This window comes from Aedes albopictus, chromosome 3 (assembly GCF_035046485.1).
Source record: "Aedes albopictus strain Foshan chromosome 3, AalbF5, whole genome shotgun sequence".
Taxonomy (NCBI): Eukaryota; Metazoa; Arthropoda; class Insecta; order Diptera; family Culicidae; genus Aedes; species Aedes albopictus.
This window is the reverse complement of record NC_085138.1, coordinates 278,130,268-278,142,468: the sequence shown is the minus strand read 5'-3', so window position 1 is coordinate 278,142,468 and position 12,201 is coordinate 278,130,268. Positions and strand designations below refer to the sequence as shown.

At 38.8% G+C, this 12,201-nt stretch overlaps 1 protein-coding gene across 1 annotated transcript in view; it reads right to left on the bottom strand.

The window, feature by feature from the left end:
• LOC115257403 (uncharacterized) overlaps positions 1-2,456 on the bottom strand; it is a 344,293-nt gene extending 341,837 nt beyond the window's left edge. The window contains exon 1 of the mRNA XM_029856965.2: positions 1,365-2,456. The gene's annotated coding sequence lies outside the window, so the exon portion shown is untranslated. The remainder of the gene's footprint in view (positions 1-1,364) is intronic.
• Between the last annotated feature and the right edge of the window lie 9,745 nt (positions 2,457-12,201).

Below are 12,201 nucleotides of genomic sequence, written 5' to 3'. Positions count from 1 at the left end.
TTGGGCTGAACCATTTTGCATAAGTCTGCAAATATTGATTGTTGCTGTTCTGTTATGCTGAAGATTGATCTGAGCTATCCCAACCGTAGCCACTACCCAAACTAGGCAAGATTAAACTCTTCGCAACAACAGCACAACAAAGAACAGCAGCAAATGCGAGGATACATAGAATACATTGTGTAAATCGCATAATGCGAAACCATATAGGTGAAAATTTGAACTAATTAAAACATTTTCATGATCTCGCCCTTATTTAGCCTCAAGTGAGACTAAAGAATGGCAGCCGATTGTCTCGGAGAAACACAAGGTCCACTGCACCATTGCTCTGGTTGGCGCTGTAAGGGCAACATACTGTGGAGGGCGCCCTGATACTCCACAGGTTCCGTTTGCGATTAGGTTTTTATTGGACCCCCTTAGCCATTCATTCCTAGGCACGGTAAGCATGAAGCCGCATCACACCATGAGTTAGGGGTCACCTGTTGGTGGACTCTTACCAAGTGGAACAGGCGATCCGTAGTGTTATTCTTTGCCAATTGAGACAATCGCTACCGACATTACACAGCGACAGACAAACAGACGTAACACCTTGAACGATTTTCATGGAAATTCATCGCCCACTTCACACTACCATCACCTGGTGGAAAAATTGCACGAATCACTGTGTTGTGCAATATCGTTAACAGAAGGCGCTAGTGTGAAACGTCAAACGCATAGAAAAACGATGCACGCGCCTCTGGTTGTGAAAGCCACAACTATGAAAATTTGAAATGCTCGTTAAAAGCGTGGTCGACGGAAATTTCGCAAGTGTTACGTCTGTTTGTCTGTGACACAGCTATCTAGGCTGATCGTGAAAGGAAGTTAATATTGATGATCAACTTCATACGGGCCCGAACAGCCGCATTTCTTGGTCCATTGTTGATACCCTTATGTTTTTGTAGCATAATTTCTTATACGTTTCGATTCTATTTTTACTTATTTATGACTTACTGGCAGTTGGTATTGACAAAATACCAGAGTTGAAATGAAACCGGAATAGCTGTGTGAGATACGTGCTGTTTCAAACAATGATAAGACACGTAGATTTTAAGCCACCCCGAGTGGTGCACTCCATTTGTCAACATAAACATGACATGCTTGAACCATAATTGTTCTTCCGTATTCCAGAATTCTTCTAGATACTTATGATAGACACAATAGTTAGATGCAATCGCTTCCTACCTACTCAAATGACCTAGAAACAGCATAATGTTGCCGTACGTAGTCGTAAAGCGTGGACTACTCTCTTTGTCGGTGACAACCGTTAAGCTCATACGACTCATGTAGAATAAACTGTAGCACATTCTTATCGCAAAACAATTACCTACCTGGGTCAAAGCAGCAACGTGACACAATTCCAAAGTCTTCGTTAGGTTACGTTTATATGTTTTCTATTCTGCAGCCGACAGCACGCGGCGTTATCAAATTTAGCTCGGCACACGACGACAGAACTTTGCAACACTTGTCAACTTAAATATAAGACACACGGTGAGACGGCGACCACTAGTGCTAAGCAATTAAACAGATGAAACGCTCCAACGTAAAACGTGACCTGTGTCGATGACCGTCAAGTGCCTACGCAGCAACCGCAGTTAATCCTCCTGACATTCAAATTTGGCTTCCCGGCCGGTAATCCATGATTAATTGTCAAAATCACTTTACAAGAATGGAAACATGTTTCACCCGGTTGTTGGTTGGTTTGGCTCTTTTCTCGTACTCCCTGCCAGGATGCACTCTGAAGTTTCACACACTGATCCTCCCACTCAAGCCTCCAATCGGGAGAACTTCATTTGGTCATTCGAAAACCACTTTTATCATGCATGGCTGAATATTATTTCATGCGAAGTACCGTTTGACGGTTGACGGAGAACCACCGCTGCTACCTTACGCATTCCCTATTCCAGATCAATCATCACATTCTCAACTTTTCCAGCATCACAACACACAGTAGCAGAGATAACCGACGGCTGTTTTGTTTTTATTTTTGTCTTCTTCGTATTCGCCCACTCTTCACGGCAATCTTCCAAGCAAATTAGCTTTAATTGAATGATTAAACGGAAAATGAGAAGCAAAACAAAATCCCGAAAGGTGGAGTCGGCCAAGCTGCAAGCGGCAAGCGACGAGCGCGCGAGATGATAAAAAAAATCTCCTCGAGGACGATGCGGCGACGTCGCCTTTGTAGTGTTCGTTGATTAGACTCGCGCGCGCACTGACCCACGAACGACGCGCGATTCGGCCACACCGCGATATGCACCACAACCAAGAGATGAGATGAACCTGCACGCTTGGAGCGATTTGTCCGCCGCGCGCCGGGAGCACAACAAAAACACACGCGCCGAGCGCAGAAGAAGCAACAGGTGCTGGCGCGGGCCGTTGCTATGGTGGTGTTCACCTTCGAGCGTACGCCGAAAGACTAAAAGGCCGTTTGCTTGTGCTCGGTTAAAGAGCGATATTACCAACCAACCAACCAACCATCCGAACCACCTGGTAAGTAGGTATAGGTAGATGGCTGCTGTGCCGCTCCACAACATGCATGCCGTGGTGGAGAGAACCGGCGGCGGCCGCTCGATGCTATGCAGAAAACGTCGCGTCCGTCGTGTCGGCGGCGGCGGCATGAGCCGCGAGAAGTCTTAGAAAACGTGAACGTGTTTAGCGTGCTTGGTGTAAAGCGAGCAGATTACTAGCGACGAACCCGTGGTTGACGAGGTATACTGCCGTGAATCGCATATTTGTCCCATTTGCATAGGAAATCCAGCAAAGATGGGACTGATATGCGATTCACGGCAGTATATTGAATTGTTAAATTAGTCTTAACTGTATGTAACTTCCGATTAAAAGTTTGGGGTCACCCCCTCAAAACATGTAATTTTTTTAGGCCCATATCTCCACCAATTTGCATCAGATTTCAAAACCGTAGGTCTCATTCAATAGATAATAAGTCAAAGAAACTTCGATCATGCTTTTTACCGAACTTGGCTAAAAAAATCTAGGAAAAAAGTTATTAAGTAAATTAACTCTAGATGTCATCGACAAAAAGTTTGACCCCTCAATATGATGTATCAGCCAAAAGTTTGGGATCACTATCGTAAAACATGGAAAAGTTATTTGGTGATATCTTCGTCATCAATAGCTCAATTTTTATTCTTTTTAGCTCATTTCAAAGATAATTGATTAAATTTACGCTTGATGTATTTAATTTAACGTATTCAATGATTTTTGTATATCAAAATGTTATGTAAAGTTAACACATTTCACCACATTTCAAAAAATGAGGCAATTTTACGCTAAGTTTTAGTATGTAAATTTTAACAAATATGTGTGGTTCAATGTCGATTCAGTAAGTACCATTCATTATGTTTCTAAAAAGCCAAGAAGAATTAAAATTGAATGAAAAATGACAAATATATCAACAAATCACTTTTCCATGTTTTACGATAGTGACCCAAACTTTTGGCCGATACATCATTTTGAGGGGTGACCCCAAACTTTTGGTCGATGACATCAAGAGTTAATTTACCTTTTAACTTTTTTCCTAGATTTTTTAGCCAAGTTCTGTAAAAAGCAGTTGAAAGCTAATAGAAAATAGGTAATTCTACCGCTCTCATCTTAAACTTTGGTCGACCTAATTTCCAGCAACCCTGCCGTAAGTTTATATTCATTTTTTAGAAAATTTGCCAAATTTAGCTTAAGTTTACACACAAAATTTTTTGAAAATTTTTCATTTAAATCATGTTCAAAGTTTCTTTGACTTATTATTTTTTGAATGAGTTTTAGGATTTTGAAATCTGACGCAAATTGGCGGAGATATGGGCCTGAAAAAATTACATGTTATTGAGGGGGTGATCCCAAACTTTTGATCGGGAGTGTATCTAGTTGTTTAGAAAAATCACTAAATATTGAGGAACTATTTTGTTGGAAACTCCTTCTTAACTAATGTATTTTAAACTGTATTCAGGATCTAATCAACATTTTTTCTTAACTTCCACTCACATCCTCATGGGAGTTTTATTACGTTGAAATTCCAAAAAATAAACTTGTCTGTCTTTTAAAAATGGAATTGCGATCGTAAACTCGGTACGTGTAACTACAGATCTCTTAATTTAAAAGTTCCAGCCCCGGCACTTGCAATTTTTCGTCAGTTGCTCTTCCCCCCGAGAGCGGCTGACACCTGACCCTCTTATGAGCATATGCTTTATAGGACCCGGAAACTTGGATATCAGATAACGGCAAGTCATAATGGACCCCCAATCGGACTGGAAAAGGAACAAAAGCCACCTAACAACATCCTTTGCTCATCATTCTACCATGGAGAAGGTAGAAAAGAGACAGCAGCACAAAGGCAACCAGTTCAATATAGTAGAATTAGAATAGAATACATTTAGGCGATGTACAAAGTGTAAGTTCAGCTGCCAATTGGAATCGCTCACGCAGTGCCCTAGTGGACAAAAAAGCAGTAAATTAGGTTAAGGACTGCAAAACGATGAGTCGATAAGGAGAGCGTTCAGCATAGCTCTGGTCCTCACAAGTTCCTACCTCATGTTTCCACGGGTCAAGCGATGACAAAGACCGTCAGCTAAGAGTTGTGTGCTTAGCTGGTAGAGCAGCCTGGGCACTGTTGTTCTTCTGACTTCAGCTAGATTGAGGAGGTACAACCAGAGCCGTAGCGTGGACTCATGGCGCCCTTGGCAAGCATCCAGATTGGCGCCCCATGACAATTGGACATTGTTGTTAAATTTTTATTTTTGTATAGTGTTTTTCTTTTGGAATTTCAATGGGAGTCGCCCAAAAACATTCCAAAACTTATTTGTTTTATACGAGCTCAAGTTCGAACACATATAGCATTTCAATATCCTCACTAAGACCAGCACAACCATTAGAAATGACATTTCAGAATCCTTACATAAATGATGCATAAATTTCTTCAAAACAACTTTCTTACAGTATATTTTTTATTTTTATTTTCTGGATGTTTTGTTCAATAGAATTTTGTTTTAAAAATACTTAATTGAGTTCCAGGGGCTTTCATAAAACCTCATACGATCTATTTTACCAATTTTCGTCGATGAGTTTAATTGGCTTTCCCAGAATTTTCCAATAACTTTACCAAAGGATTGTTCTGAAGTTTAATAAAAAATATTTCCCAGAAGATCGGTGAGAAATTTTGCAGTTAGCATTAGAGGTTGTATACCATTTCGCCGAAAACCATTTCGCGGAATTCTTTTTCGCGGTGTAACATTTCGCGGAATGAACCATTTTGCCGAATACCATTTCGCGGAATGACTTTTCGCGGAATGTACTGTTTCGCGGAATACCATTTGGCGGAATTTAATATTTTACAAAAAATAATAGAATAACAAACTATTTTCTCTGCTGAACTTCACTGGCCCTATCAGAGATTCATGCGCATTTATAATCACCTTTTCTTTGCGATTGTACTAATTGATTTTAAATCTGACTCTTTCTGAATAAAAAAATCTTTGATTCGTAGACTGTTCTCAAGAATTCTGAACTTCAGACCAAAGGCCATTAGGCCAAATGTCGTTACGTCGAAAGGAAATAAGATCGAATGGACATTAGGCGTAATAATCAATAAGCAATCACGTAGATTATACTTTCAAGGGCTTACATTGATCAGATATTTTTTCCTTCTTTCAAATAAAAGGCTGTTCTTTATTGTTACATTATAGTTTGGCTACCGAATTGCCAAATTTTCCGTCATTTGCCTTCCTTTCAGCAAAGGCTGTTCATGTGTTGTGAAGTTTGTGGCAAATAAATTGATAACTCTGTTAAAGATTTTAACCTTCTTTTGATAATAGGCTGTTCTTTCAAGTTACACTGTTGAAAATTGTGTTTAGCGACCAAACTGCTAATCAAATGAAGATTTTCCCTTCTATCAAGAATGGGCTGCTCTTAGAGTAACACTGTTAGTAAGTTTTTTTGGTGGCCAGGCTGCTTACTTTACGTTTAGATATTTATCCTGCTCTAAATCAAGGACTTTTTTTTTTTGAGTTGCACTGATATTTGTCCTTCTTTTTTAACAGTTATGTGGCCCGGGTACCGTAAACCGTGATCAAATTGATCTTCATGTCGAAATTGATCACACGTTTTTCGGTTAGGCTTAGCATATCCATATATATATAAATGCAGTGGCATACGTGGGACCGCGCATAACTTGCAAACGGAAGGATCGATTTTGTTCGTCTTAGTTTTGTTCTGTTAGTTTTCACCCAAGGAAGGATTATGAGGCAAAAAAGATGGAAAAATTGAGAGTTTTGGAAAATCGATCTTCTATACATTTTGACCGGGGACATGGCCTTAGCTAGAAACTTGAAACGTCAAAAAACGCAGTAGGCAAGACAAAGTTTGCCAGGTACAGCTAGTTTCAAATAATTTCCTTTCAACTATCGTGCAGTTGGGAACCGATACTAAACGATATTTGCTTGGAAACTATTTGAAGTATGTTTTATCTAACGGAAAATCGTTTGATCAATTTCGACCTGAAGATCAATTTGACCCCGGTTTACGGTACCCAGCGCCCATTTAAAAAGCATGGTGTAGAAAAAGCAAAAAAAAATGTCTGACACATAACGGTTAAATGTGCTATCCTTTCAAATAACACTTGCTGATGATCAAACTGATATCTACATCTTAGATTTTTCCTTCTTTGAAGAATAAGTTGTTTACTAATAAGTTCCAATGCTACAGTGTTATTTGGTGACCCAGCAACTAACTCATTCTTATGACATTTCTTATAATAATAAGCAGATCTTTCGATCCAATTGGTCTAACATCTATTCAGCCCAGTGATTAATCAGCCTAATGTCAATTCAGCCTAATGTCCCAACATCATAATTTTGGAACCGAACCTGCTTTTCAGCTTTCACGCGCTCTTATTTATTGAAAGCATTATATATTAAAACGTTGCTATTTGTAAACCGTGTCACCGCGTAATCCTTAAGGACAAACGTTTTGACATCCCGCTTCAACAGTACACGAAAACTTCAGACGCACAAATCTCAAAAAGCAAGCTTCAAACAACAATGCATTTTATTATTCTGTTCTTGCTCACTTGTAATAAGCTTAAAATGAGAAGCTCAGGTGTGCTGGTTTTGTTTAGGACGAGATTTGTGCCCTCAAAATCGTTAGTAGGTGCCGAAGTCGGCCCTTAAGTCTGTCCTTAAGTCAAGTAACACTCCTTAGTGATAACTTTATCAGCTTTCTCTTCTTTTCAATGTTCTAAAAAGCTTATACCTACTGTTATAATGGAAATTAAAAAAAAAACTCGTTTCAGTATCACAGGTTTTTCCATCTATCAGACATATGCTATTTTTTCAGATATGTTCATATTTTTAATCGGACATTCGTCCTTCTTCTCCTCAATATTATGCATTATACTGATTTTAGAATAACAACTGCTAAATTAATATTATCAGAGAGTTTTCCTTTTTTCATGCATAGGCTGTTCTTTCAAAGTATACCAGTACAAAAATTGAATTGTTGATACGAAACACTCCATATTTCATTTGCTGTTTTGATTTTTAAATCTTAAATCTTATCATGATGTTGTCTCTCGATCAGTTAAATGTTTTCTCTTATTAACGATTTTCCGCGAAACGGTACATTCCGCCAAATGGTTTTCGGTAAAACGGTGCATTCCGCGAAATGGTTCATTCCGCCAAATGTCATTCCGCGAAATGTTACACCGCGAAAAGGAATTCCGCGAAATGGTTTTCGGCGAAATGTTATACAATCAAATTCACAGATATAAAGAAATTAAAAAAAAAGAAGAAATTTCCATATGAGTTTTTGTTAAAATCTCTAGAAGATTTCCTGCTGAAATAACTAAATAAAATTATGTAGGAATTTCTAAAGGAATTCTTCTGGAATATTTGGTCCATATGAAAATCCAGGAGACAAGGTATTTCTGGAGTAGTTCGTAAAGAAACTCCTAAGGGAATGCTTGTAAGAATTTGTGGAGAATTACTGGAACAAATTCCAAAAGAATACTTGGACGATTTTTCGGAAAATTGCCTAATGAATCTCTTGCAGATAGATATATTCTAAAAAAAATCTCTAGAAGGGTTCATAAAGAAATCCTGGAGAAATGTCTAGAGGGATCAATGGAAGGAATTCAAAAGAATTTGTTGGAGAAGTTTTGTATAAAATCATTGGTAGATTTTCCAATGGAATACCAAGAGAAATTTCTGAAGGAATTCTAAATTTATGGTTTTCTGAAGGAATTTATGAGAACAGTCATGAATGATTTCCTAGGGGAATTCTAGCAGAAATGTATAAAGCAATCTCTAGTGAACATGAAACAATTTCGGAAGGTAGGTTTTCTAAGTGATATTGGAACCTTCTTTGATCAAATTACTAAAGAAATATATAGCCGATATTCTAAAAAGAAATCTGGGTGAATTGCTGAAGGAATTCCTCGAAGAATTTTCTTAAAGAATCTCTGCAAGATTTTCTATAGGAATCCTTGGAGGAATTACTGAAGTAACCTACTCAAGGGCTACAAAATAATCCTTAAAGATATTGTTGCAGGAATCTGTGGAAAATTTTTAAAGAAATAATTGGAGATGTTTCAGGAGAAACCTACGAAAAAAAATGTGATACAGAAGTATTGAGAAAAAGAAGTATGAAGATTTTTTGAAGGAATTTGCACAGAAATTTCTGAAGGTATCCTTGAAGAAAATTTAGAAATTTATCTCTGAAAGATTTTTAGAAAGAATTATAGCCGAAATTTCTTGATCAAACTATGGAAGACTATCTAATAAAATCCGTAGAGAAATATCTGGACAATCATTTGACTAACTTCTGAATAAATTCCTAGATAAATTCAATATTTTTAAAGAATTAAAGCAATATTTTAATTATTACGAAAAAATCGCTGGAAATACCCTCAAGACATTCCCCAGTGAAAGCACTTCTCTCATGAAAAAAAAACTAAAATAGTTTCTTAAAATAAAAAAGTAGATAAATTCTCAGGTTACCATGACGTTACCTCAAAATAAACTAGTGGAACTTAATTTTCTGAGGGTATTGAAAATTAAATAGACGAATGCCGCATATCGGGAAAGTCTCTAAAAAAAATATTAAATATTAGAAAACATATCATCAATCTGAAAATAGTGAAATTTTGATAGGCCTTTTCGGCGCCCCTCTAAGATTGGCGCCCTTGGCAGGGGCCAACCACACGCTACGGCTCTGGGTACAACCCGAACGTCTGTTCATCAAGGAAGTGCGGCTTAAGGCGAAACTGGAAGCATTTCCTCATTATTTTGGTTTTTGATTTTTCATAAAATAACGAAGCAATATTTTTAAAATCGGTTTTCGTGCACATGTAGAGTATGGATCAAGGTATCTCCTGAATTTTTCCCAGGTGGAAAAAGTTTTTCGTTTTTGCAGAAACCATTTTTTTTGTGAAATTTTGTTTAAAAATGGTTTCTGGAAAAACTAAAAACATTTTCCATCTGAAAAAAATTGAGGAGATACCTTGATCCATACTCTACATGTGCACGAAAACCGATTTTGAAAATATTGCTTCGTTATTTTATAAAATAATCAAAAACCAAAAAGTGAGGAAATGGATCCAGTTTCGCTTTAAATCTGGCATCCAGCGGCTGAGTAAGAAACGCTGCACCACGCCCAGCTAGATCCAACGTGGTATACCCATACGTGTGGTCGTCCCAGTGTTGGTTGGGATGTTAAACAGAACTGGCACGATGGTCCTTCGGCGAGACAGAGTGTTGGCGTAGGCCCAATGAGCCACCCGTAAAAATCCCCATTACGAATGACATAGGAGAAAATACGACTCGATACAATCGGAAAGACCCATGCGACGAAATAAGGACTACAATTGGAAACTTGGAACATGGAATTGTAAGTCACTTGGTTTCACAAGATGTGACGGGATAATCTATGATGAATTACATCCTCGCAACTTCGACATCGTGGCGTTGCAGGAACTTTGTGGACTGAACAGAAAGTGTGGAAAATCGGGCATCGAGCGGCAGCCTTCTACCATAGCTGTGGCACCACCAGCGAAGTCGAACGACACGGCTCAACATCAAGCAGCTGCGTAACGTAGAAGTGGCTCAAGACCTCGTGCAGCAGCTAGCAGTGGCCCTACCAACGGAAAAGTAGCTTGGCACAGCTACATTAGAAGATGGCTGGAGGGCCATCCGATCTGCCATAGGTACACTCAGGCAAATTAGCCTAAGATTATCATAAGGTCTAAGTTATGAAATGGTCTTTAAACAATTCATAACGGCTAGAATGAATTTCGTTTATGACGCAGATTCGACTCACAGTTTGGCTTTTATACACATTTACCACCACGATATTCTCAAGCGTCGATAGCCGCGTGGGTTGGGAACGAGCTCAGTGATCTCGACGTTCATGGATCGATTCCAGTCTGCATCATTTTACGATTTTTCTGCTCTTTTCATAAGTTTATCTTATGTAATTAGGTCATAATAAGCATGTTCAATTTTCATAAGGCATTCTTATGGCATCCATACTTTACAGTTATGGCTAAATTTCATAAGGTATTTTGATGAATTTCGGTAGTTTACTTCGCTGAGTGAAGTATCTTGGCTGCAGCATTAGGCTTCGTGACTCCGAATCACAGAAACGACTGGTACGACAACGAATGAGAACAGTTAAAAAAACGAGAAGAATGCAGCATGGGCGAGAATGCTGCAACACCGTACGAGAGCGAATGAGGCACGTTACAGACAGGCGCAGAACAGGCAGAATTCAATCTTCCGGGTGAAGAAGTGCCAGGAGGTAAAACGAGATCGCGTAGCGATGGAAGAGCTGTACCGCGCTTTACGGGTGGCACGCAAGTTCTACGAGAAGCTAAAAAGCTCTCGCAGAGCCGACATGTGCCGCGCCGAGATAATCACGGGAATATTCTCACGAGCGAGCGTGAGGTGGTCGAGAGGTGGCGACAGCATTACGATAAGCACCTCAATGGCGATGTTGAAAGTACCAAAGGTGGCGTGGTAACAGATCTAGGAGTACGTGTGCAGGACGAAGGATTTCCAGCCCCTAACCTCCAAGAGATTGAAGAGGAGGTTAACCGGTTGAAAACAACAAAGCCGCTGGAGCAGATCAACTACCAAGCGAGTTAGAACGATCTACAAAACGCTGATTAGACCGGTAGTCCTCTATGGGCACGAAGCACCTTACGCGCAGGGGACCAACGCGCCCTTGGAGTTCTTTTGGAACGGAGGGTGTTGCGTACCATCTACGGTGGAGTGCAGATGAAAGACGGGAAAATTATGTAAGAGTTTCTGTAGAAATTACTCTAGGGATTTCCTTAGAAAATCCTTCAAAGATCTACCCTATTTTTTCGAGACTATCTTGAAAAGTTTCGAAAAAATAGGGTAAATTTTTGAAGGGTTTTCTAAAGATATGAAAATGGCTGGAGGAAAAATCCTCCGGAAATTCATTTGAGCATTATCTCAAACGATCTTCCTATGATTTATTTCAAAACTTTTCGGGATTTGCTTTTTTGCGATTTTTTTAAATCTGAATTTCTGTCAGAAAATCTTCCTGGGATTTCTTCAGAAATTTCTCCCGGGACTCTTATAAAAAACAATATGAGACCATTCGGGAATTTTCCGCAAGGATTCCTATAGAAACTACCCTAAGGGTTTCTTCATAAATTTTTCGGAGGATTCTTTCCGAAATTCTCCCGTGGCTTTTATTATTAATTCCGCTAATATTTTTATCAGAATTATCTCCTGACTTTCTTCCAGAGATTTCTCCAGGGATTAAAAAACTTCCACAGATGTTTCGATAATTCTTTCATGCACCCTTGGAGAAAGTTCTTCTTAGGAATAATTTAAAAAATCTTTCACGAGTTCCTGAAAAAATCTTTCTGGAAATCTTAAAGAAATTCTTTCAGAGACTCCAATTTAAACTCTTCGTTTGTTTACTCCGAAAATCATCCAGAAAAGCCTGTAGAAATTCAGTCAGAAATTATTTCACATAATCTTCTAGGGATTCATTAAGACTTAAGGATGTTCTCCAGAAATTTATTCATGAACTCCTTAAGAATGTATTGCACGGACAGCTACCAAAAATGTTGCATGGATTACTTTAGAAAATAATTCAAGAATTCCTTTCAAAAAATTTGCAAAGTTTGTTCCA